The sequence below is a fragment of the Neofelis nebulosa genome, chromosome 9 (genome assembly GCF_028018385.1).
Source record: "Neofelis nebulosa isolate mNeoNeb1 chromosome 9, mNeoNeb1.pri, whole genome shotgun sequence".
NCBI lineage: Eukaryota > Metazoa > Chordata > Mammalia > Carnivora > Felidae > Neofelis > Neofelis nebulosa.
Window position 1 is genome coordinate 104,701,177 of NC_080790.1, and position 27,646 is coordinate 104,728,822.

The 27,646-nt window shown below is 37.9% G+C and overlaps 2 long non-coding RNA genes across 3 annotated transcripts in view; one reads left to right on the forward strand and one right to left on the reverse strand.

Moving 5' to 3' along the window:
* The window catches only part of LOC131485408 (uncharacterized), an 81,504-nt gene that overhangs the window by 21,779 nt on the left and 32,079 nt on the right, over window positions 1-27,646 (reverse strand). For both annotated transcript variants that reach the window (XR_009248824.1, XR_009248825.1), the window contains one exon: window positions 5,337-5,398. This is a non-coding gene — a long non-coding RNA (uncharacterized LOC131485408). The remainder of the gene's footprint in view (window positions 1-5,336; window positions 5,399-27,646) is intronic.
* Window positions 1-27,646, forward strand: part of LOC131485409 (uncharacterized) — a 59,208-nt gene that overhangs the window by 13,702 nt on the left and 17,860 nt on the right. The window lies entirely within an intron of this gene.

Genomic DNA, 27,646 nt, shown 5'->3' on the forward strand with positions numbered 1-27,646 from the left:
CTGAGGGTTCCGAGTGAGAGAGACAGTGAAAGAATAAACAATCTTCTTGGTCTTAGTACCCTCCCCTGTGAAATGTTGGTTGACTAGGACAGTCTCTAAGAATTTAAATAGTTCTAAATATTTTAATTTTTTTAAATGTGTTTATTTCTGAGAGAGAGAGAGACAGAGCATGAGCAGGAAAGGAACAGAGAGAGCGTGAGACAGAGTCTGAAGCAGGCTCCAGGCTCTGAGCTGTCCACACAAAGCCTATTGCGGGGCTCCAATTCCTAAACTGCGAGATCATGACCTGAGCCAAAGTCAGACACTTCACTAACTGAGCCACCCAGGTGCCCCAATAATTCTAAATAATATTAACAGTTCCTCAGTTCTTTGCTTTTAAAGTGAGAATGTGATTTTAGCCACCAGCCATTGAAATATCTCAAAATGACTATTGTTTGGATAAAAATAACTCCTTGTAAACTGATTTGTGAGAACTGCCTTACAGCTTTTTGGCATTTTTTTTTTATGTACAAAGATAAAATTATCAGGTGTTCAACCTTTATTACCAAGTGGCAGAAAACAGGCTCCAGGTCATTCTAGTTACTTTAGGGCTGCATAGGCCATGATGCCTGCTGATCCTGTCACTGCTCACAAGTTCAGGTATTACCTGCACATAGTCTCCAGGGTGAGTTTGCTGCAATGGATCTGGGATTTGAACCAAGAACTTAAGATTTCTCAGCCTCATGATGCCTTTATTCACCCTCAACATAGCCCTAATAAAAATACTTTATACTGGATAGAGATTCTTTGTACAATAACTTGGTTTGTTTTAATCATTGTTTTAGAGTCCAGATCAAGTTATGTTATCCCCATTTCACAGATGAAGAAAGACAAGCCCTGGAATATTTTTTTTTTATTTTTTATGACCAGTTAGCCAGTGGGAGAAACTCATAGGGGAATACTAACATATTATCTTCTTAAAGTTACCAAAAGCTACTAAAATAGAAGTGCTCAGGAAACAGAGCATATGCATCCATACATACTGAGATGGTTCTGATGGAATAGTAATCATTGCTACAATCTTAAAGGTTCACATTTCTCTGCCTTGGTTTGGACTCAATTTCTTCCATGTAGCCAAAGAAGTTCCGATAATGCTAGCATTATAAACTTTTGAGGCTCAGATATGGAGCACTTCCATACTCAAAATACTAGGAGCTCCTCTGACTTAAGCAAATCTTCCTTGTTGTCACAGGTCCTTCTCTACTCCACATCTGTTAGTAGTAAATAAAAATGTAACTATACCTCAACTAATGGCCACTTGATGAGTCTAGGCTTCCAAAACATAAAGACAAAAAAACAGATTACCAATTTTTATATAAAAAATGTCAGCATCAGGTGATTTAAAATGAAATTTAGGCCTTTCTTGTTTCCTCCAGATTTTGTTGTTTGGAGTAGGATAGGTAATAGGAAAAAACTTTATGGACTACAGGAGGTGGTTCTAGATGTAAAGAAGAAAAAGTGTTTCCTAATTTCAAGGCCAAATGACAACAGAAAAGCTGTATTGTTTGTCTTGTTGATCCTTCCAACTGTGCTACAAATCCCAAGGGGAGTGTCAGCCCAAGCAAATTAAGCTCGTGTATCCACTGTTTCACAGAGTCCAGGTTGGAGTCAGCATCCTGCCAAATGAATATGTCTCGTTAGAGGGGTTTGCATTAATGTACCATCCTCATGTGGTTTGGGTCACCTCAGTGGCCAACCACCACTCCTACATACTAGCAAAGTACAGACACCCACCAGACCACACCATAACATCCCCTGGACAAAGGACAGGGGAAATATGTCAGAACTATACATTTTCGGTTAATTTGTTGTGTAAATTAAATGTATGGCTCATAAGTATGTCAAAAATGGATAAATGTTTACTGGTGGTTTCAGCTCAGTCTCAGGCAACCTAACTGGAAATAAAAAGAACAATTTTTAAAACTCATCCAGACAGAAATTTGAATATTAATTTGTAAAATAATTATTTGTAGACAGGATAAATTTCCCTTTTGTTGAACCATTCTTGTACATTTTATATAGGGTTTGATTTGTCCAGATCTGGTTTAAATGCATTCTTTACAAAAAAGATCTATGACACAAATTTCTTTTGGGTCTTAGAGGAAATAATTTATATTTAACTTGAGTCATAAAACCAAAGCTCCAATGAATTGGAAATGCAGTAAAACTTGTTCCTGTTCCAAAATATGTCTGGAAATCAGGAAGCAAAAGTAGATTTCAGTTGATTGTTGAAAACAATATACCTTGATATAGATTGAGAGAAATTTCATCATGTTTGGTTGTTGAATAATGAATTCCTTATTATCTATAAATGTACAGCATATCTCTCAAAGACAGAACAGGATAAATACAAGACAGACTAGAACAACATCTGGGTAGAGATCCCAAAAGAACAAACTCAATGTCCACAGCATCTTATCACAGCCTAAAAGAGCATGATTAGGTGAGAAAAGGCATTCCATTTGGGAATTCTAGAGAAATGCAATCTTTACATTGCTTACACTCTTTAGAGACTTTTTTTAAAAAGCAGGGTAACAAGCTGAGGCCGTATTTTAGAAATGTTCCTTGAAAGAGCAGTAATTTAGATGGGAAAGAAGTCCTAGGTGGCATTTATTTGGTCACTCAGTCCTGTGTGCATCAAAGCACATAGAATGAGCAAAAAACAACAACAAAAAAACCAACATGAAATGTATAAACTGTGTCTTACCACTATGAGTGTTTTTCTTTTTTGTGAGAAAAAAGAGAAATTCTCCTCAAAGGAGATAGTCCAAGCAACTTAAAGGAAAGAAAACAAGGTTCAAAGCAGCAATACATTAAGTACTTCAAAAGTAGTAATAAGATTGACTTTAGGGCTTGACTTTGCTTTTGTGAAGGGCAAAGTGATATTTGTGTTAGAAAAAGCCAAAAGAAAGCCATAAGAGTCAGAATTATTACATGTGAAAGGAAATGGGTAACAATAGGTTTAAATAGATTTAGAGAACTCAGAAGCAGGGAAATTTGGTGGTTAATTTCAGAAACTAGGAGTCTCAGAAAATGGATGAGATATCACAAAGAAAAGGGAATAATGTAGCATCCAACTGATGGTGGGGTGGGGGGAGGATGGAAAAACTTCTTTCCTTCACTTAAAAAAATTTTTTTTACATTTATTTATTTTTGAGAGACAGAGAGAGAAGGAGACACAGAATCCGAAGCAGGCTCTGAGCTGACAGCACAGAGCCCAACGTAGGGCTTGAACTCACAAACCGTGAGATCATGACCTGAGCCGAAGTCGGACGCTTAACTGACTGAACCACCCATGCGCCCCTTTCCTTCACTTTTTAAAGGTATTACCCTCTTAAAGTTCCCTTAGAATGACCATCCTATTTAAGATTATCACTCATCCTAGCCTTCTTCCCTTTACATTCTTTACCCAGCCTTGTCCGGCCCTAATTTTTTTTTTCTTTTTTGATAGTACAATACCTTCTAATGTATTATATTAGTTTTTCACTTATTTTCTTTATTGGATGTCATCATTTCCCTACCTAGAGTGGAAGCCCACTGAAGGCATAGAGTTGCTTATTCAGTGATGTAACTCAGGCATCTGGAGCTGCCTGTCATACAGCAAGCACTTGAAACACATTTGTTGAATGCATGAAGGAGTGAGCAATATAGTATTCAAGAGGCAAGGTTGCATACTGAACTTGAACTGTGAGATTTCCTATTATAATATAGGGACACTTGATAGTGATACATAGAAGATAGAAGCCCTGCATTACATCTTCTCTTAGAGCCAACCTAACTTTACAGGAAAGTGGCAAACATTATAGACAGAAGATTGCATTAAGTGTCATAAAGAAAGAATATGAGAACTGGGAGTTTATGACATGGCAACTAAAGGTTAAACTTAGGAATCTGCCTTTGTGGTGGGTGGTCTAAGCTGTATAGAATTCTAATAGACCTCTTTCCAATAAACAAAACAAAACACCCATCAAATTTGGGAAACTTCTTCATAGCACCTGGTATCCACAACTTTTATCAGTTAGTATAGCACAAATACAGTGGCATTAAATCTTGATAAAATTTAGTTTTAGGAATACCTGCTGACTTATTGCCTTAGGCTCCTCAGATTTTATAAGACCTCTAATATAAATATGTGTTTAACAACCCCATTTACACCACTTCTTAGTCATTAGCAAACAACAGATCAGTCAAACCAATAAAGATGTTACTGCATGTCCCCTGTAAACTGGAATGGTGGATTTGGATACATATATGATTCTTATCATCAGAAGCTGAGGTGGGTCAGTGTCCCACCCATATCTCCTTGGCACTCACAGCTGACATATTATCTGAAGGCCTCTCTGACTGTAATCAGCTACCTCTTTTGGCTGGAGAGCACTCTCTGGTAGACAGAACATACTTGGTCTGTACATTCCCAGAAGTACCAGGGAGTTAGCTGCTTCACACCAGGCACCACTCAATGATTGACAAAAGTTGGAGGATAAACGTCCCATTTCCTTACCCCTAGGGTGGAACAATTCTGACGTGTGCTCTGCAGATTCTCCCAGAGGTCCTCAGTGGAATCACGTTCCAGTTGCTGGCAGTGGTTCACCTCAGTAATGTGCCTCAAACTTCCTGCCTACTAGTCCCTATCTCACTTCTTCATTCCTTTGTCAGTGCTCCCTGGAATCACATCCTTAATACTCAAACCCTCATCTGAGGTTCTGCCTTTGGGGAATCCCAACCTGAGACAAACTCACAGCCTATTTATGAAGATAGAACAATAGATCTTGAAAGCAAACACCACCAGTAATTAAATGTTGGACTGTGACAGGAATTAACTGCCATGAAAGAAGAGGATAAATTAGGCTGAAGATGACAGATATATTTTGTACTTTGGGGAGGAAATGGGATATTTTTCCAGACTGTGGAGTACATAGTGGTTTTACAGCTGGATATGAGTGGTAAGAGGTATTAAGAGTCAGGAAAAGAGCCTAGAGTGAGGGATTGAGTGGGGACAGGTTGTTTCAGAAACAAGTCTGATGAAAATTGGCCCAGATACCTATTGCTAAGCAGAAGATACCATCATAAAGTATCCTCTGTTATTTCTTGTATGGCCAAGATACAGGTTTAGAGTTTAGAAATAAATGATCCCTCTACTCCCACCACTCTGTGGCAAATCTCCAGGAATCACAATTTGTGTGTAGTGAATACTATTGGTGTACTCACCTGGGTCTGTATTACTGACTGGGGTATTAATTCCCTAGCTATTGCTGGTTACTAATTGCTCTCCACTGCCCCCTTCTCTGAAGTAGTACCTTTGGCTGAGTGGGAGACTCCTTGGCCTGGGAGATTGCTCATTGCTTCTCACAGTGACTTCCTGCAATAGATGATTGACATGAATGAGAAGGGGGTACAAAATGCTGGAACCCCAAGCCTCTAGGTAGTGCATCTCATATTCCAGGGCCCCCGTAGGATCAGGCAAGATGATAGGATCAGGGTAAGATGGCTTACCCTGCTTCTCTGGCCCACTGTTCATTAAAGGCACACCTTCAGTAAATCACATGCAACCAAATCCCTTCTCAGGCTCTGCTTAGGAACCTGATCCAAGATCCCACGTGTATGATAGGAGAAAGCCTTCTTCATAAGCCCACTGGGAAAGGCCTTATGGCTCGCTTAGTCCTTTTCAGACCCCTGTTGGCTCTTTACAGAAGATGAATGACTTTCCACCTTTTTGAAGTAACTACTTAGTCAGCTGCAGACTTTCTCATAATCTGCCATTAACCTAAGCAGAATGCACTGCCTAAAATGACCCCATCCATTCAAGGTCTAGCAGGCTACCGACTGATAAGGTGGACGTGACCTCTGGCAGAAACAAATTTCCAATAATAGTAGCACAAAGACATCGGAACTGTTTTTTGGGCCAAACTACTCCACCCACACACAGTGGAAATAATGAGCAGGTGACTTTCTGAGACGCCTAAAAATGGATCCTGCAGGAAGGCTTGGAAGAAAAGAACCATAAAACTTTTACATACCAAATCCCAGGATCAATTTAAGGGACTGATGTGTGGGAGGCCCTTGTCCCAGGTCCTAAGTGCATTGCCTGAGCCCTCCATCAAACTAAAAGCAAAACAAAGCACAGTCCCACTGTGCCTAATACTCCCCAGATGACTTTAAATGAATACACACGGATTATTAGAACATGTTTTTCTTTCCTGTTTTTGTTTTTTTTCTTTTAAAAGGGCATTCTTCAAACTCATTGTGACACTGTAGTGCCTGTTGTTACTATGTTGTATAATAGGATGTCTCTGCCTCTGCCACTATGGGTTTTTGTTCAATGAACAGAAATGTGCTTCAACATTACCCTTAGCAGGCTAAAACAGGAAGTTTATCTGTAGCTAAAATATACATACATGGGTACTTACTGCATTTCTAATCCAAGAATCAATGGTTTGGCCCCTTGAGGGTGAGAATGTATTTGAGACCCCAGCACCAAATAATAGGCCATTTACATACGAAACATTCAGAGAAGTGTGTTATATAAAACAACCCAACAATTCAGCTCTAGGAATATGTTATCAAAAGACTTATATCAGAGCAGCATTATCTGTAAGACCCCCAGACTGGAAACTACCCAAACGCTAATAAACATTAAACTGTTATATTTGCATACAACGGTTTACCCTACAGAGTGGGTATGAACAGTGTCCACATGTATCTTACTGTCTCAATGAATTTCAAAACAATGTTTATCAAAAGGAGACAGATACAAATAAACAGTAAAATAGGAACAAACTAATCTGTAGTTTTACACTTCTGGATAGTGGTTTACTCTTAAGGGAATGGGAGATAGGAACTGGGAGCATGACGGGGTGGCACTTGGGCACCAATAATGTTCTGTTTATTGTTGTGAGTGCTGGTTACATAGGTGTGTTCACGTTGGAAAAAATCATCAAACTTCATAGGTACAACTTTTACACCTCTGTGTGTGTTATTCTTCACAAAAATTAAAAGTATGTGTCAAATGAACTGAATGTTCTGTTATTTTGGGTCATTCAGACTTCTCTTTCATAAATATCAATAGATTCCTGTTTTAGTTTACACTAAGAAACACTGGTGAACCAACATAAATGATTGATTCATAGGATTCAGGGAAAAATAGGACAACAGAGTAATTGGGTCGGGGGGGAGCAAGGATAACATTAAATTATAGGTCTTTAAGTTGGGAGGAGACTTGGAGAATAACTAACATAGCCCATGCATTTTACAGATAAGAAAACTGACCTCAAGAGGTCAAATAATAGGCCCAAGGTCACATGTGTGCTTAGCAACAGCCCTCAGAGGAGGTCCAAGGTCCTTTTTCTCTAGACCACACAGCGTCCTTGTTTTCCAAACCTTCTAAGAAAGTTTGTGAATACATTTAAAATGTCTGTTTTCACAGTTTTTAAAAATTGACTCATTTATCCCCTATTGGTGCAACATGTAGGATATGATCTGACTCAACACCCTGTGCTCCAGTCTGTCAACAGCCAACAAGTCAGCAGACTACTGGTATTTCTGCTTCAACTTAATAGTTGATTTTAATTAACTCATGGTTTCTGTGCTCACTAAAACCCTTTATTCAGCTCACCCCAACATGCTTAAAATCAACAAATATTCCTAGCAACTAAGACGGTTGAGGCACTCAGGGTTACTTTTCAAAAGCAGTAACATTTTCACAGTTCTTGAGGGAATCACAAAGTCCTAGAGGAAAATATGTCTCCGAAGTTTACTACAGAGATTCACAACCTTAACTTCTTTCAATTATTAAGTGTAGAGAGTTTTAAGCACTGTGATCCTGTAGCCCTCATAGACCTCCCAAGTCAGATTCTCTAGGGACAGGATCTGGGCATCTGAATATTTTAAAATCCCATGAGTGCAAATCATGGTTGGAAAAGGCTGCTCCATTGCTCCTCTATGGTATAACTCTCACCATTCTCTCTGTGATCACTCAAATATGTGAATATTTAACAAGTGAAGCAGTAACTGGCAAATGGCTGTCTCAACGGAACCAAACTAGAGTGTCTATTCTTTCCCAAAGTTCACTGATTACATACCACAGGTTGGTATATTGCCTCCTTGACTGACTGCATCTAGCCAACAGACCAATTAGTGTTTTATGGATTAGTACTGTACATTTCTTAACAATCCACCAAACTACTCCTTTGGGAAGCTTATAATAGCATCAGTAAGGATCATACACAAATTAAAAGGAAAGAAAAAGCAGGATATGAGAATGGTCAAATTAACGGTAAGAGATTCAGCCAGGACTCAGAGTCCAAAGTCAGAGTGGTCTGGGAAGGTCAGAGAAGGCTATGTGAATGAAATAAAAATGGATTGTCAAACTGAAAGTCATCATATTTGAATTTTTGTTACAGAGACATTTCTGCTTATATAAGTAAATGAATGTTACCTTATGTAACTAAATCAGTGTTACTACCACAATATAGAATAATTTTAATTCTATATCTGAGAGGTATAAAATACTGGAATAATTAGTCATCAATAATTACTGCCTTCACTGCATTCCACTATACAGAAGTTTTAAATATAACTGAAATTTTTTTAATGACTCTAAGAATTTTATATGTAGTGGGATGGCAGATGATTAAGTAGGTTCTGTAATATGGTGCCAAGATAAAATTCAAAAACAAGGGCTAAAGATGTACAAAGGAAAGATCCTGTCCCAGAGAGACCTGGTCATGTGAAGTAACTCCTAAGTCAAGTCTCAGGATAAGCAGGAAAAGGCAAAATGAAAAAAAAAAAAGGAGAGGCATCTACTTATGCATAGGCACAAACCCTAGAGCACAGAATTAGGAGGATGCTATTGAGTTTACACATTGTCAGAAAGTTCAATATGATATGAACAGGCTCATGAGTTCAGAAAACTCATCTCCTTAGCTCATCATTCCCATCTTATGTTATCTCTCATCTACACTGGACACGTGTTTTATGAGTTCCTTTTGGACAGGTACCATGTCTACCTGGTTTGCAAATATATCCCATAGCTTACTGTATGGGAGATTCTCAATACATACTTCTGAATGAATTTTTTCCAGCTGCATTCTATTGTAATTGAGGAAGCAAAAGTCCAGGGAGATACAGTGGACAGTCTAAAATCACATACAGTTTAGGGGGCAAAGCAGATATTAAAACAATCTTGGGATCCACTACTATGTCTAACTCTGCCACAACAACTGCCATTCAAATCCTGAATTGTAGGGCTCTCTTCAGCTTTCTGTGAGTGTATCCAAAGAATATTGACAATGGAAAATTTATTTGAATTTTGATTTCTTTTTTTTTTTAACTTTTTTTTTTTTTTTTTTGGGACAGAGAGAGACAGAGCATGAACGGGGGAGGGGCAGAGAGAGAGGGAGACACAGAATCGGAAACAGGCTCCAGGCTCCGAGCCATCAGCCCAGAGCCTGACGCGGGGCTCGAACTCACGGACCGTGAGATCGTGACCTGGCTGAAGTCGGATGCTTAACCGACTGCGCCACCCAGGCGCCCCGAATTTTGATTTCTTAAAGTAGGTATTGGCTATTGGCATTATTGAATTCACCGTAGAAAATGTCTCTAATGAATACATGATTTGGGAATATTATAATAACCAAACCCATCTTGAAGAGGGAGGAAAGCAGGAAAGTAGGAGGATACTAGGCTCACCTCAGCCCACAAACACAACTAGATAACCATCAGATCATTATAAATACCCCAGAAATCAATCTGAAGATTGGCAGAACAAACTCCCAAACTAAAGGTAGAGAAGAGGCCATATCACAGAAGGTAGGAAATGCAGAAATGCAGTTTGGGAGAGAAATCGATCATGGCCACTGCGGTGGGGAGAGAGCCATGGTTGTGGATAGTAGCGAGAGACAAACTAAAACACAGGGGAACATAATGAAAAAACAAATCCCTGTTGCAAATGGCTTGGAAAGTAAGAGGGCCTGAATTTCATGAGTTCTTGTAACCAGTAGGGCTTAAAGCCTGAAGTTTTTAAATATCTGTGTGCTTGGCTCCAGAAGAACTAGGAAGACACTAGCAGAGCTCTTGGAGAGAAGGCAGGGCAAACAGCCCATGGACATATGGCATGGAAACAGTGATCTGAAGAGCACCTAGGGCACACAGTGGGGTGTTAGCTGCTTATCCTGAAGCATGTCCCAGAGAGGCAGCCTTCATAGAGAGACTCTCCTAGGAACAAAGGAAATGGAAGGCACCATTTCCCTCCTCTGCCCCTCCGCATAAGCACAGGGCCACCTGCAGGAACCAGTGCAGCATCAACACTTACTACCTAACTTGCTTACTTCAAGCCCTGCTCCCCCAGACCCCCGTGCTCCAGAAGCACCATGCTTCCCAGTCATGCTTGCCTCAGTCCCAGTGCAGCAGGTACCCTCCCCCAGAAGACCAGCCAAAATCCTTGCCAACACCACATCTCCTGGTCTGGAAGTTTTGTAAAGCCTCAGTTCTGGTGGCAGCAGTGGTGACAGGTCTCATTTCACAAGCAGACTACAGCACACCTAGTTAAAATGTGCCACATTCATGCTAGGGACCAAACATTTCTCAAAACAGGCAGAAAGCCTCTGCAGACAACTGGCCTGAAGGATAAAGCAGCCAGGATACACAGCAGAGCTCACACAGTACACATTGGAGACACTCCCAGAAGTACTTGCTGGGGAATAAGAGGTACCACACTCCAGTGAATTCCAGGACCTCTTCCTCATAAAACCATTCCCCTCAAGAACAGGAGATGTAGCTGATTTTCCCAACACACAGAAACAGTCACAGAGAGTTAGACAAAATGAGAAGACAAATTTGTCCTAAGTGAATAGGAGATGGCCACAGCCAGAGATTTAAGTGAAACAGATATAGGTAACATACCTGATGAAGAATTTAAAGCAGTGATCATAAGGATACCTATTGGACTTAAGAAGAGAGTGGAGTACATCAGTGAGACCATTAACACAGAGATAATAACACAGCAGAGAGAAAGGACTCAATAAATGAAATAAGAAAAACATATTTCATGGAATAAACAGAAGGCTGGATGAAGCAGAGGAATGAATTAATGACCTAGAAGCCAGAGTAATGGAAAGTAATCAAGCTGAAAACAAAAGAGAAGAAGGAAAGTCAGTGACTCCATTAAATATAGTAACATTCATATTATAGGAGTCAAAAGAAGAAGAGAGAGAAAAGGAGGCAAAGAATTTATTTGAAGAAATAATATCTAAACACTTCCCTAATCTGGGAAAGGCAACAGTTATCCAAATCTACCAGACACAGACAACCCCCTACAAAATAAAAATAAAACAAATTTTTAGAAAGATTCACACCAAGATATATTGTAATTAAAATGACAAAATATAATGATAAAAAATATTAAAAGCAGCAAAAGAAGACAGTTACATACAAGGAAACTCTGCACGGCTATCAGCAGGTTTTTCAGCAGAAACCTTCCAAGCCAGAAAGGAATTGCATGATATATTCAAAGTGCTGAATGGGAAAAATATGCAGCCAAGAATACTATATCCATCAAGGCTATCACTCAGAAGGAAATCAACAGTTTCCCAAACAAAAACTAAAGGAATTTATGACCACTAAACCAGCCCTGCAATAAATATTAAAGGGGACTCTTTGACTGGAAAGGAGAGACCAAAAGGGACAGTATAAAGGTATAAAACACAAAAGCAATAAAAATGAATATTTCTATAAAATATTCAAGGAACTCATAAAAGGATGCTAAATAAGAAACATGGGGAGGAGAAGAGTAAAGAATGGGTCAAACTTAGCTATTGTCAACCTAATGTACACGGCTGTGTGTGGAAGATGTTATATATATATACCTAATGGTAATCACAAATCAAAAGCCACTACTAAATATGCAAAGAATAAAGAGAAAAAAATCCAAATATATCACTAAAGAAAACCAGCAAACCATGAAAAAGACAGAAAGACAGGGATCAGAGAAAGTCTTCAGAAATAATCACAAAATGAATAATAAATTGGCAATAAATACATATCTATCAATAATTACTTTGAATGTAAATGAACTAAACACTCGAATCAAAATATACAGAGTGACAGGATGAATAAAACACAAGATTAATCTATACGCTGCCTACAAGAGACTCATTTTTGACCTAAAGACACATGCAGATTGACAGTGAGGGAATGGAGAACAATTTACCATGCAAAAGGATGTAAAAAGAAAGGCAGAGTATCAATACTTATATTGGAAAAAACAGACTTTAAAACAAAGATTGTAACAAGAGACAAATAAGGACAGTATATAATAATAAAGGGGACAATCCAACAAAACAATATAGCAATTGTAAATATTTATGCACCCAACATGAAACACCCAAATGTATAAAACAGTCAATAACAAACACAAAGGAACTAATCAATAATGCAGTAATAGTAGGGGAATTAAACCCCTACTAACATCAATGGACAGATCATATAAACAGAAAATCAAGAAACAATGGCTTTGAATGACACACTGGACCAGATGGATTTAACAGAAATATTCAGAACATTCCACCCAAACACAACAGAATACACATTCTTTTCAAGTGCACATGGAATATTCTCCAGAATAGATCACATATTAGACCACACACACACACAAAGCCTCAACAAATTCAAGAAGATAGAGGTCATACCATTCATTTTTTCTGACCCAGTGCTATGAAACTAGAAGTCTCACACACACACACACACACACACACACACAACCTGGAAAGAACACAAATACATGGAAGTTAAATACAAGCTACTAAAAACAATGAATGGGTCAACCAGGAAATCAAGAAGAAAATTAGAAAGTACACGAAAACAAATGAAAATGAAAATACAATGGTTCAAAACCTTTGGGTTGCGGCAAAAATGGGAGTAAATTAGAGCAATACAGGCCTACTTCAAGAAGCAAGAAAAATCTCAAGCAACCTAACCTTACGTCTAAAGGAGCTAGAAAAAGAACAGCAAACAAACCTAAAATGAGCAGAAGAAAGGAAATAAAAATTAGAGCAGAAATAAATGATATAGAAATTAAATAAACAATAGATCAATGAAACTAGGATCTGATTCTCTGAAAAAAAAAATAAATGAAATTGATAAACCTCCAGCCAGACTTATCAAGAAAAAGAAAAAGGACGAAAATAAACACCATCAAATGATAGGGGAGAAATAACACCCAACACCACAGAAATACAAACAATTATAAGAGAATATTATGAAAAACTATATGCCAATGAATTGGACAACTTAGAAGAAATGGATAAATTCATAGAAACATATAACCTACCAAAACTGCAACAGGAAGATATAAAGAATTGGAACACTGACTACCAGCAAGGAAATTAAATCAGTAATCAAAAAATTCCCATAAAAATTCCAGGGCCAGATGACCTCACAGGTGATTTCTACCAAACATTTAGAGTTAATACCTATTCTTCTTGAACTATTCCAAAAAATAGAAGAGGAAAGAATACTTCCAAATTCATTCTACAAGGTCAGTATTATCCTGATACCAAAGTCAGAGAAAGACACCACAACCCACCCCCAAAAATCTACAGGCCACTATCGCTAATGAACATACATGCAAAAATCCTGAACAAAATACTAGCAAACTGAATCCAATGATACATTAAAAAAATAATTCATTTCAATCAAGTGGGATTCCTTCCTGAGTTGCTAGGATGCTTCAGTATTTGCAAATCAATCAACATAATACATCCTATCAATAAGAGAAAGGATAAGAATCATATGATTATTTCAACAGATTCAGAAAAAGCATTTGATAAAGTACAGCATCCATTCATGATGAAAACCCTCTGCAAAGTAGGACTAAAGGGAACATACTTCAACATAACTAATACCCAGACATTAATGATATATTTCTCTCAGATCCATTGTGTCCTGGAAATAACACTGCAAAATAAGAAAGCTGACAGGAATCTTCAATTGGTGTTTAAAATTCTCAGTGTTTAACTTAGTTCCTTTTCTTCTTGGTTCTGAATCTGGTATGCATAGCTGTATTATTTACAATTGGCCCCTCCCACCCCCAAATATTTTAAAGTGATTTACAACAAAACCATCCATTACAGTCCTTCTGTTGCCTCCATCAGTGTGGCCATGCCCTGGTTACTAACACAAACCATGTGACCAGGCACTGTGGGGGTGCTGGCCATGTTCAGGCTCTATCTAGACTGGGATTGTAAAAGTAGACCCTCAAACAGCTCTTCAGAGCAGAGGGATGTACAAACACTATCCATGAATATAAAGGACTAAAGGGATTTATCAAAGGTATAAACTAGGAACCAGTGTGCAAAGGGGTAAATAAAGCTTACCAGGAGTGGAGGAGATATGGGGAGTCATTTGCCTAGTCTTTAAATATTTAATAGGATTTTAAGTAGAGTGCCCCAAATACTCTGTAAACATGTTTGGATTTTTTTCTATAAGCTGTGAGGAGCTATTAAAGATAAATAAGCATGATTTTTTTGGGGTAATAGCTCTGGCAGTAGGGACAACTGGTGAAGCCAGGATGAAAGGCAGAGTGAAGAGTTAAAGGTTTCTTTATGAGATGTACAGTCCTTGGCACTCATAGCGGCATCTGCATCACCTGGGATTTTGTTGGAAATACAAAATTTCACACTCCATCCCAGACTTACTAACTTATAATCTCTTGTTTTAGTGAAATTTCTACTGTAAGCATCAGTACTCTAATTGACAATGTTGTATATGCCCCGCTTGGCAAGGCTGCCTCTCAAAGAGTTGAGACTGGCCCAAACAAAACCTGAAGTTGATATATGGTCAGGGATAAACTCTGGAAGTGGAGGATTATTTAAAGATTCAAGGCCCCCAAGTGTACATGAAATAGGAGAACTTGCTCAGAAATGAAAGGGCCACAAAACTGCGTAGGCAGGACCAGGTTGTAACTGGATTTAGTCTCTGGACAGATTCCAAAAGGCAACTGATGGAGAAGAGAAACCTTCTATAGAACAACTGTGAAGGAGGCTATCAGTGAGAGGAAGGTTCAGATGAGGTGGGAAGTGGGGGTTTGGGAGAACTTAGTAGATCTAACCTGGGGAACAGAAAGCAGGAAATTTCAGACTTATAATGGAGGAATGATTTATAAGTTTGAGTGACAGATTTCATGCATGGAGTGAGAAAGAGATGCTGAAGATGACACTTACGTTTCCAACCTACTGGATTGCAGGGAGGTCATATCAACTACATGTAAAGTTAAATACCTGAAACTCAGTTCTATGTAACTGATGAATAAAACTGTAGGATATTTTGTTTAGAAAGTGCACACAGTTTGCACCAGGTTAATTTTATGTGGGAATCTTTAAGAATGAGCAGAAATATCTATTTTGTTGAGCATTTTCTAATATGAAACATGATTTCTCAAACCTTTAAGTACCCAATATGAACTTCATAACAACCTCATGAAGAAGGGATTCCAAAGATTTCACAAATGAGGAAACAGGAATGTAAAGGGTTAAAGTAAAAAATTAGTGTGAAAGCCAAGATGTGGACCTGATTAGTGATGTCACAGCCCGTCATTATCACTATGTTGAGCTACACTCATTCCTACCCCACACACGTTGGTCCTGTGGCCTCACTTACAGGGTATTTCTAAGTTCCAACAGGTACCCAATTTTTACTATACCAAAAGTGATAGACAATATTTCAGTTCTTTGGAACAGAGTATATATCTAAATTCCAGGAATTATCTTTATGAATGAAAAGCATTAAAGGGGAATATTTCTTAGAAATAACAAGCCAGCTTGACCTATTGAGATAGAGTCAATTCCTGATTATCTGTGTTAATTAGTGACAGTTTTAGCAGGGGCACTGAAATCCTCCAATATCCCACACACTTGACTCTGATCACCCAGATGGTTAATCTCTTACTACCCTCTAATTTAGATCCCAGGCATTTTCAAAGGTAGCCTAGATGAAAAAGGGAAAACATGAAGTGATATAAAGATACAAAGGTTGGGATAATAAAAATATTGAGTAAATACAAGGTATGGTACTTGGAACCAGCGTTCCTAGTTCATATCCACTTGCCAGCCATGTATCCATGAACTAATCACCTACTGTCTATGCATCAGTTTCTCCATCTGTAAATTGGGGTCAGTGGTAGTATGTACTTCAAATATTGTTGGAGGGAATGACATCATTCAGGAGGAGCGCATGGTAAATAGAGAATGATACAATAATCATCAGATCAATAATCAAACCAACACATAAAACTTAAATTGAAAATGGCTCTTTTATGAACTGTCTGCCAGACTACAGTCTATCTCCATCCACTCAGTCATGGGTTGAAAGATGAAGCCCAGGTTGGCAGGAGAAATCTCCATTCAGTTTTCTTTAAATAAGCTCCAGAGGGCTTTTTTTCTCCTGGCCACTACTGTTTACTCTGGCACTCAAAGTTAGCAGCAAGAACTATTAGCAAAACCCCCCAAATCACATGGATATCAATACAATAAAAATCTTCCAAGATTCCATATCCTGCCTATGCTGCAAATCCAGAAACATCCACTGACCTCCTTTTTGCACTGACTGATGACAATGCAGATATTTCAGGCTGCAGTTCCCTGTTCACTGCAGTCTGTCTGAGGTTGTTTTACCCCTAGACTATTTTTGCTCATATGGTTGCTCTTAGCCACAGACATTCAAATAGAAACCAGAGAGATCCAAATCCTTGGGAGGAACCTATAAACAAATGCAGGAAGAAGCATCCAGTCTGACCATGGCGCCCATAAAAGTTTCTGTAGACAGAATATAAGGGGCTGGATTCCCAAAAGCTACATTTGAGAACTTGCCTAAATCTTTCTTAGAAACCTAGCTACTTCACAAGGATGGAAGGATGGAAATTGACAGGAGCAGGTTGGGGAAAGCTTATTCGTTGTGTGTGTGTATACAAAAGATTTCCCTTTTGGGGGCTCAGAAGAGCTGAGGACAGCTGGGTATCTGCCATTTTGTCCCTAGGTTCTAAAACATAGAGAAAAACATCAGCCAAGTTAAGGTATATTTCAATTAAGAAAGGAAAATGGTAAAAATAGATTTTTAAAATATTTATTTAAGAGTGTGCACGCACATGCAGGTGTGCAAATGGGGGAGGCACAGAGAGAGAGGGAGAGAGAGAATCCCAAGCAGCTTCCATGCTATCAGCATGGAGCCTGATGCAGGCTCGATCCCACTAACTCATGAGATCACGACCTGAGCTGAAATCAAGAGCTGGACTCTTGGGGCGCCTGGGTGGCTCAGTCGGTTAGGCGGCTGACTTCGGCTCAGGTCATGATCTCGTGGTCCGTGAGTTCGAGCCCCGCGTCGGGCTCTGTGCTGACAGCTCAGAGCCTGGAGCCTGTTTCGGATTCTGTGTCTCCCTCTCTCTCTGACCCTCCCCTGTTCATGCTCTGTCTCTCTCTGTCTCCAAAATAAATAAACGTTAAAAAAAATTTAAAAAAAAAAAAAAAAAAAAAAAAAAAAGAGCTGGACTCTTAACCGACTGAGCCACCCAGGTGCCCCAAAATAGACTCTAAATACCATGAGCAGTATCTGTTTGGGGATCAACAAGTAACACCAAACCCAACTTACAAGTATCCAAATACCATTAACCACTAAAAAACTCTCTAATTCTGTAGAACCCTGAAATGTAGTATTCAACCATGTATAAGGCCTTCCAAATTTCTATTCTTTCTCTCAGAGTGTCAGGTTCTTTCTCTTCTCCTCCCCACACCATCCTGATTGATCTACCATCCACCAAGAAATTGACACAAAATAAGGAAAGGAGGGAACCCAAACCATGAGGCTGCTCTTGCAAAATTCTCTGATTTGAGTATAAATTCAACTTACCAGCAGTTTCATTTATCACAACCCTAGGTCACATGAACTAATTGGCACGTTATCACCTTTGAAGGATTTTGAGCCATAAATCCCCAATGCTTCAGTGCTAGAGAGAAACAGAACAGGCAATATTATCTGGAGCCCTACTGTCCTAACTTAATGAGAACACTGAGCCACTGGATCTAAATACATAAAACAAGCAAACAAAAATATCTTTCCCCAAAGCAATAAGAAAACTAGAAAGAATTCTTACTTTCACAAGTGGCCAAATCTTTAAATGTGTGCCTATTAAATACATCTTCTAAGACTACCTGGAAAATAATGTGCAGCTTGCCAAAACAAAATCAGCTTACAGAACATTTTCACCTTTTCGCCTTCCAACGAATTTCGTGTTTTCCCATCCAAACAATAACCTTATTGTTTACACTGAAGTACAGTACATGACTAGTCATGTTAGGAAGTGAATGAATTGTTGTCCTGTCAACAGTTTTTTTTTTCCCCACATACCTATTATATCTAGGAATTCCTTCTGAAGTTAGAAACTTTGAAGAAAATATACACTGCTTTCATCTGTTTTCATTATCCTGAGTTCCACTGGCATATAGACTAGGGTTGCTTAGCAATGTGAACTTAGTAGTAGTTGTAGTATTTGTACAGGTTTCTGAGTATATACTGTTGTATCCTTGTCAAATCTGGTGAGAATTTTGGTCCACAATGCTTTCCGTGTTTTATTTAAGCTCAGGTTAAACGCATGAATGCTCTGTACAGGTTCAGTTTACTTAGTGTCACACGAATATATGGAGACACAGTAAGGACTGAGGCCTGAAACGGGACACTCTAAAATCCTTCCTTTCCCTTTCCTCTCTCACAGCCCCTTGAAACTCAGGAGCCTATTGGTGAAGAGGAGCTAGCAGATGTCCATCCCTGTATGATCTGGATGACATTCCCTTTTTAATTAACCCGGAAAAAGTGAACATAAATAAGATCTTTTCACTGTAAGTCAGAAAAAAAGTTCAGTTCAGTAACATGCAGATGTGAGACAAAAGCTCAATATTCTGTCAATCACAGCACAAACAGAAAAGCACTCATGTCTTCCTATCCTGTTCAACAGCCATAAAGAAAAAGTCTATCAGAGAAACTGATGCATGCAGTTGGATGAAATAAGTTCCATGCAGTATGCATTTCCAGCCTCCTCCAAGGCCATGCCTACACTGACAAACACCTAAACTTTGCCTTCATATGTTCAACTTAAGTGCCCACAAAACTCTTATCATATGGACCAACCAGCTTTCAGCTTCACCCTTCATTTCTATTTGCTTTTTATCCTATTGTCTTCCATTTCTTTGTTTTTCTTAATTGTGGAAGGGGTGACATAGTATGAAAAATAAAGTTTATCTTTAGTTCCTTAGTGTGCTCAGAATTCTAAGGCCAAATAAAATTTTGCCTAAGACACCTATATTCATGTATGAATATGTTTTCTCAAAAGCTTGTTGATGTCTATGTACAAATGATTAATAATGATTCTTTAGGAAAAGTAAAATATTTCAATCTGATTGTTTCCTCTCATGGGTGAGAGACAGGAATACACAGAAACTAAATATCTTTCTCCACCTTACTCTCCCATCTTTCCAACAGGCTAGCCAGGCATGTTCTCATGATGAAGGCAGATGTGCACCAGTGTAACCAGAAACATGTCAGTACAACTGACTTTCAAGGCTCTGCATGTGTCCCATCTGCTACCGTTTCAGTGGCCAAACTTAGTCACATGGCCACAGTCAAAATCAGGAGGGACATAAATAGACTCCATTACCTTATACATCAAAAGGTATGATTACAAGCAGAAGAGAATGGGAGTCATTAAGGCAGTGAATCTACATCAGTCATAGATGTATTCACAGTCACTGATGATAATATAGAGACCCAGAGATTGTGTCAGAGATGAAACTAGAACCCAGGTCTCTCGACTTATGGTTTACTCCTCTTTTTAAGACATTCACTGCCTTTATTAAAGAGCAAGGAAATGACTGACATAAGCATCCCATAATCAGCTTCAGTATTATCAAATATAACCCATACTCTCCAAAATAGTGCCTAAGAATACTGAATTTATGAAATACATGTGAACCAGACGCACCTGGGTGGCTTAGTTGGTTAAGCATCCAACTCTTGATTTTGTCTGAGGTCATGATCTCACGGTTTGTGGGATCGAGCCCCACATCGGGCTCTGTGCTGACAGTGTGGAGCCTGGCACCTGCTTCGAGTTCAGTGTCTCCCTGTCTCTCTGCCCCTCCCCCACTCATGCTGTCTGTCTCTCTCTCTCTGAAAAATGAATAAACATTAAAAAAAATTTAATAAAATAAAATATATGTGAACCAAACATAAAACCTTCATTCCCTGGTCTGGTGTTTTAGGAGTTAAAATATTATGCTATTAGCGCAATGTAGGCAAAGCAACTATTAGAAAAAGAGAACAAACTATGAAGGCTGGAGACATACTCTATTAAGAGTTGCCAGGTGTAGCAAATAAAAATACAGGATGCAGGATGCCTGGGTGGCTCAGCTGGTTGAACTCCTGACTGTTGATTTCAGATCAGGTCATGATCTATGGTTCATGACTCCAAGCCATGAGTTGGGCTTTGCACTGGCAGCATGGAGGCTACTTAGGATTCTCTCTTTCCCTCTCTCTCTGCCCTTTAACCACTTGTGCTTGCTCTTTTTGTCAAAATAAATAAATAAACATTTAAAAAACATTTAAAAAAATACAAGATGCTAAATTAAACCAGAATTTCATAAATAGGGGTGCCTGGGTGAGTCAGTTGGTTAAATATATAACTCTTGATTTTGGCTCAGATCATGATCCCATAGTTCATGAGTTCCAACCCTGTGTTGGGCTCTGTGCTGCCTACTTGGGATTCTCTCTCTCCTTCTCTCTCTGCCCTTCCCCTGCTCATGCTCAAGCTGTCAAAATAAATATTTTTTAAAAATATTTAAAAAATACAAGATGCTAGGTTAAATTAGAATTTCATAAATAGGGGCACCTGGTTAAGTGTCTGACTCTTAATTTTCACTCAGGTCATGATCTCACAGTTATGAGATCCAGTTGCAAGTTGGGCTCCACACTGTGCATGAAGCCTGCTTGGGATTTTTTCCTTCTCTCTCCCTCTGCTCCTCCCCTGCTCACTCTCTCTCAAATTAAATAAAAATTAAAAAAAAAGAATTTCATAAATAACGATTTATGTTTTAATATGTCTTATGCATTTTCTTTGGAATATACTTATAGTGAAAAAATTTCATTATTTATCTAAAATTCAAATTTAACTAAACATCCCTTATTTTACCTAGAAATCTTAACTCTATTAGCAGATTAAAAATACATATAAATCATAACAATATATACATGCATTATATTAATAATTCATTATCAATTTTTTTCAGAGGAGAATTACCATAAGTATTCAGAATAAAGGTACTTTTATAATGAAATTATTGTCATATTTGGCATATTAATAACTTCCAAAACAAATTTTTCCACAGAATTACATAAATAAGAAAAAACAGGGGTGCCTAGGTGGTTCCATCAGTTAAGTGGCCAACTCTTGATTTCTGTGCAGGTCATGATCTCAAGGTTAGTGAGTTTGAGCACTGTGTCAGGGTTCTGTGCTGTCAGTGCAGAGCCTGCTTGGGATTTCTCTCTGCCCCTCCCCTGCTCACACTCTTTCTTTCCTTCTCTCTCTCTCTCTCTCTCTCTCTCTCTCTCTCTCTCTCTCAAAAATAAACATTAAAAAAAAGGAACAGTAGGATTTCATATGCATATATGGCAGTTGATTCCATAATAGGGTTTGAATGCATAGGAACAACAATAAATGTATTAAGATTCTGGAACCTTTGCTGTGCCTTTGATGGGCCAGAAAAGTGAAAACACAGAGAAGGAGCTATCTGGATTCCACAATCACTGTGGAAGAGGTTGCCCCAGATATAATAAGGAGATATGGGTTCATCGGCCTCAGTAATTTCTTCTCAGTGCCCTTCAGTGCTCCACTGGCAAGAAGATATCACTTTGTAGATTTAATTCCTTCTCTCTAGGAACTCCAAACACAATTTTTGTGAAGAAAAGAAGCATATGAGTAGCTGAGAGAGTCCAAAATTGTAAATATATATATATATATATATATATATATATATATATATATATATGTAGGTAGGTATGTGTATATATATGTAAAAATATATACATAAAGTAAAAAATATATATGTATATATGTATATATATTTATAAAGTAAAAAATTTAAAAATTAAATGTAAAAGATTTTTGTCAGTGTGAATCAGTACATGAGATGAAGAGTTAATAACTATCTGGTTCTATCAATAACTGTCAATGGGAAGGAATTAAAAAACAAAAACCAACAACAACATAAAACTTCCTCTTAAATCTAGCCAAACTATCTGTTAAAGCTGGTTCCCATTAAATGTTTGTTAATTTAATTTATAAAAGCCAAAGCCCAATGGATGCTGTCTGCTGTACACAATAGGGGCTGTATGTGTACAGGCTGGCTTGCTGCCAGTATATAGTGTCATACAGACTGGTATCTTGTATGTAAACATTGCATGAATCTTTAATAATCCAAATTTAAAAAAAAATCTTTATGGCTCCAATACTCTGTAATGCAAAGTAAATACTGAACTTCCTGTGTTGACATTGTGGGCCTTCTTACTGGCACATAGTTGTGAGCAGACGTTTGTTTCACCATTTTCATAGGTCAAAGTTTTTACTTCCGTTAGGGAGAGAGAGGAAGTTCCTTCTAAAGGACAATCGTCTCTGTGTTATATGCTTTATTGTCACTGGGCTGGAATATTACATTTAATAAAGCTCCTTATATTATAGAATGCTTGTTTCTAAGTTAAATATTGAATATGTAGAACTTTTGGATACATAAATATCTTAAGGATATATAATTAAGCATTTAATTTTTCTCTGAACTTCCTACCAACCAAGTTGAAATTTTTAAAGAGAGAATATTTATTCTCTTCTCCTGGCTTCTTTTCAGTCCATAATTATCTCCCACACAGCTTTTATCCCTTTCCCTACCCTACAGACAATGCGAGAAGCAGACATTGTTTTTTTCACTCTGCCAATTAGGAAGTCTTTGGTGGGAATCTTCTAAATGCTCTACACTGTGCTAGATAGAATGGAGGATAAAGAGCAAGTGTAAGACATGTCCTGGTCTCTAGCAATTTACAGTCCACTAACAATATCCCCACAATGGCTTTGTGTCGGGGTTTTGTCACTTATATAAAAGCCTCCTATTGGCCATATAATGGCCAGTAATCAATGTGGATCCCCCTGGATGCCTGTGGTGCAAAACACTGAGATACAGGTTAATCTCATCCATCTTTTTAAAAGAATTATTTATTGGAGGCACCTGGGTGACTCAGTTAAGCTTCTAACTCTTGATTTCAGCTGAGGTCATGATCTCACAGCTCATGAGTTCAAGCCCTGCTCACTGGCAGCACAGACTTTGCTTGGGATTCTCTTGCTCCCTCTTCCCTGCTCATGCTCTCCCTCTCTCTTTCGCAAAATAAATAAAGCTTAAAAAATATTTTTTTATTAGTGCTCATCATGACCCACTGCAAACATATTTGTTTAATCTTGAGTGTGGCTGTGTTTGTGTGTGTGCAAGAAAGAAAAAGGGAGAAATTTAACTTATATAGCTTCAACATTAACTTTAAAAATATCAGTCTGAAAGGGTCAATGCAGCGCCCAATGATCCACAACTGGATGTCTACTTTACCAAAGGAAGGGGGCAGTTAAGGGTTTAAAAATCAGAATAGATGTTTGATACAACATTGAACAAACAACAGGTTAACTGACTGTTGTTGTTACTTGTTTTGCTCAGTTTTGTTTTCCAATGTTAACTGGTTGCCATGATATTCTGTGGATGTCATTTAATTCACAGTCCAGGACGTCACTTAGGCATGGGGAGAATGTGGTTTGTTGATGAAAAACTTATCTGTGTGCAATATTCATGTGGACTTCATTCCTATCAAAATAAGATGCTTTATTTAGCCAATGAGTTGGGATTTTTTTTTAAAATTCCTTTGTGCTAAAGTCATCCTTATATCTCACTTCAAAACCAACCCAAATATATTAGAACCAAAGAGAAGCATTCAATCAGCACTTTGTCAAACTCTAGAATGTTGATTTGTTAAAACTAACATGTTTTTACTTTGTTTTCTTATACATACCTCTTAGTTTCATCCAGCCAAGTACTTTTCCATTTGAACAGATGGCAGAAACAAGAGGGTTTGACAAATGTGGCTATTCACACCTACAGTATGGCTTCAAGTGGGTGAAAATTGGCAGCTAAGGTCTATGAGGAACATTTGTGGATTTGGTATCTGAAGACCAAGTTGCAGTGTTGGTTCTGTTTCTTGCCTGATTGACACTGGATAGACCCTTCAATGTCTACTGGGTGTCAATCCTGTCTTTCAGATAAAGATGATACATAAGGCTTGCAGTATTATGGGGGAGGGTTGGATAAGAGATGGTATACAGAAGTGTTTTATATAGGGGAATGCTGCAGTATGGTTTCTGCAACTCCATAAAACGAGGGGAGAACCACCCGCGAAGTCTTCTGAAGATATCACTCAGAGTAAACTTTGTTCTCTCTTGAGTACCAGATCTTGGTCAGTCACTTTGCCTTGTAGTTGCCCTGATGACAGAACCATTGGGAATTTTTGCTGCTAAGCCCTCAAGAAGAGCCAGAATGTACCACAATAAACTTGAAGAGTATTTCTGATTGAAAAAAAAATGGTAAGAAATATTGATGGTTTAGAGAATTTAAGTCAAAATAAAAACTCACAAGTAAATGTTCTATGAGCTTAAAAATACTGGGTGCCTTATTTTTTAAATAACATGTAGTAAGATAATTAACATGAAAGTTGAAATTAAGTGTCCATAGAAAAGGTGGAAATTTTTAGCAAATGTAGTAAACAATTAGACTAATAAAAATCACTGTAAATAGAGGTGGAGCACTGAAATTAAAATCAGAAATGAAAGAGGAGAAATAATAACAAACACTGAAGAAATACAATTGTAACAATATTATGAAAATTTATATGCCAACAAATTGGGCAACCTAGAAGAAATAAATTCCTAGAAACATATAACCTCCCAAAATTGAATCCCGAAGAAATAGAAAATTTGAACAGCTTGATTGCCAGCAATGAAACTGAATTAGTAATCAAAAAACTCCAAACTAAAGTCTGGGACCAAATGGCATTCCAGGCGAATTCTACCAAACATTTAAAGAAGAGTTAATACCTACTCTTCTCAAATTATTCCAAAAAAAATAGAAGGCAAGTTTCCAAATTAATTCTATAAAGCCAGCATTATCCTGATACCAAAACCAGATACAGACACCACTAAAAAAGAGAACTATATGCCAATATCCCTGATGAACGTAGATGCAAAAATCCTCAACAAAATACTAGCAAGACAGATTCAACAAAACATTAAGAAAAGATTATTCAAGGGGTGCCTGGGTGGCTCAGCTGGTTAAGCATCTTGACTCTTGGTTTCAGCTCAGGTCATGATCTCACAGTTTGTGGGTTCAGGCCCCCATAGGGCTCTGCACTGACAGCACGGAGCCTGCTTGGGATTTTCTCTCTCTCTCTCTCTCTCTCTGTCTCTCTGTCTCTCTGTCTCTCTCCCCCTCCCCTGCTCCCTATCTCTCTCACTCTCTCAAAACAAACAAACAAACAAACAAATAAATAAATAAATAAATAAATATCATTTAACACGATTGAGTGGGATTTATTCCCAGGATGCAAGGGATGGTTTAATATTTGCAAATCAATCCACATGATACATCACATCAACAGGAGAAAGAATAAAAACCATATGATCATTTCAAGAAATCCAGAAAAAGTATTTGACAAACATCCATTCATGATGCAAAACCTCTGCAAAGTAGGTCTAGAAGGAATATACCCCAATGTAACAAAGGCTTTATATGAAAAACCCACAACAAACATCATACGCAGTGGGAAAAAACTGAGAGCTTTCCCCTAAGGTCTGGAACAAGACAAGGATGTCCACTCTCACCACTTTTATTCAACATAGTACTAGAAGTCCTCGTCACAGAAACTAGACAACATAAAGAGATAAAAGGCATCCAAACAAGTAAGGAAGAAGTAAAACTTTCACTATTTGCAGATGACATAATACTACATATAGAAAACCCAAAAGATTCCACCAAAAAAGTTACAAAATACTAGAAATAATAAATGAACTCAGTAAAGTCACAAGATACAAATCAAATATACAGGAATCAGTTGCATTTCTATACACTAATAATGAAGCAGCAGAGAGAGAAATTAACAATCCCATTTACAATTATACCAAAAATGATAAAATACCAAGGAATAAACATAACCAAAGAGTTGAAAGACCTGTACTGTGAAAACTATAAAACATCAATGAAATAAATTGAAGATGATACAAATAAATGAAAATATATTCCATACTCATGGGTTCAGAGAACAATTATTGTTAAAATATCTGTACTACTCAAAGCAATCTACAGACTTAATGCAATCCTTATAAAAATGCCAACAGACTTTTTTCACAGAACTAGATTAAATAATCCAAAAATTTGTATGGAACAACAAAGGATCTCCAATTGCCTAAGTAATCTTATAAAAGAACAACAAAACTGGAGGTATCATAATCCCAGATTTCAAGATATACTATAAAGCTGTGGTGATTAAAACAGTATGGTACTGGCACAAAAACAGACACATGGATCAACAGAACAGAATGAAGATCCCCAAAATAAACCCAGGATTATGTGGTCAATTAATCTATGACAAAGGAGGAAAGACTATGCAAGGGAAAAAAGGCAGTCTGTTCAGCAAATGGTGCTGGGAAAACTGTAAAGTTACATGCAAAAGAATGAAACTGAATCACTTTCTTATACCATACACATAAACTCAAAATGGATTAAAGACCTAAATGTGAGACCTAAAACCATAAAAATCCGAGAAGAGAGCACAGGCAGTAATTTCTCTGAAAGTGGCTGTAGCAACATATTTTTGTATATGTCTCCTGAAACAAGGGAAACAAAAGCAAAAATAAACTACTGGGTCTACATCAAAATAAAAATCTATGCAGCAAAGGAAACAATCAACAAAAAGACAACCTACTGAGAAAGAGAAGATATTTGCAAATGATATATGTGATAAGGGGTTAGTATCCAAATATATAAAATACTGATGTAACTTAACACCAAAAAACCTCAGATAATCCAATTTAAAAATGGGCAGAAGACATTAACAGGCATTTCTCCAAAGATGACATACAAATAGCCAACAGATACATGAAAAGATGCTAAGCATCAGTAATCAGGGAAATGCAAATCAAAACCACAATGGGATATGGCCTCACACCTATCAGAATGGCTAAAATCAAAAACACAAGAGACAACAAATGTTGGCGAGGATGTAGAAAAAAAGGAACCCTCATGCACAGTTGGTCAGAATGCAAACTTGTGCAGCCACTGTGGAAAACAGTATGGGGGTTCCCCAAAAATTAAAAACCGAATTACCATATGAACTACTGGGTATTTACCCAAAGAATATGAAACACTAATTTGAAAAAGATATATGCACCCTATGTTTATTACAGCATTATTTACAAGAGCCAAATTGCAGAAGCAGCCCAAGT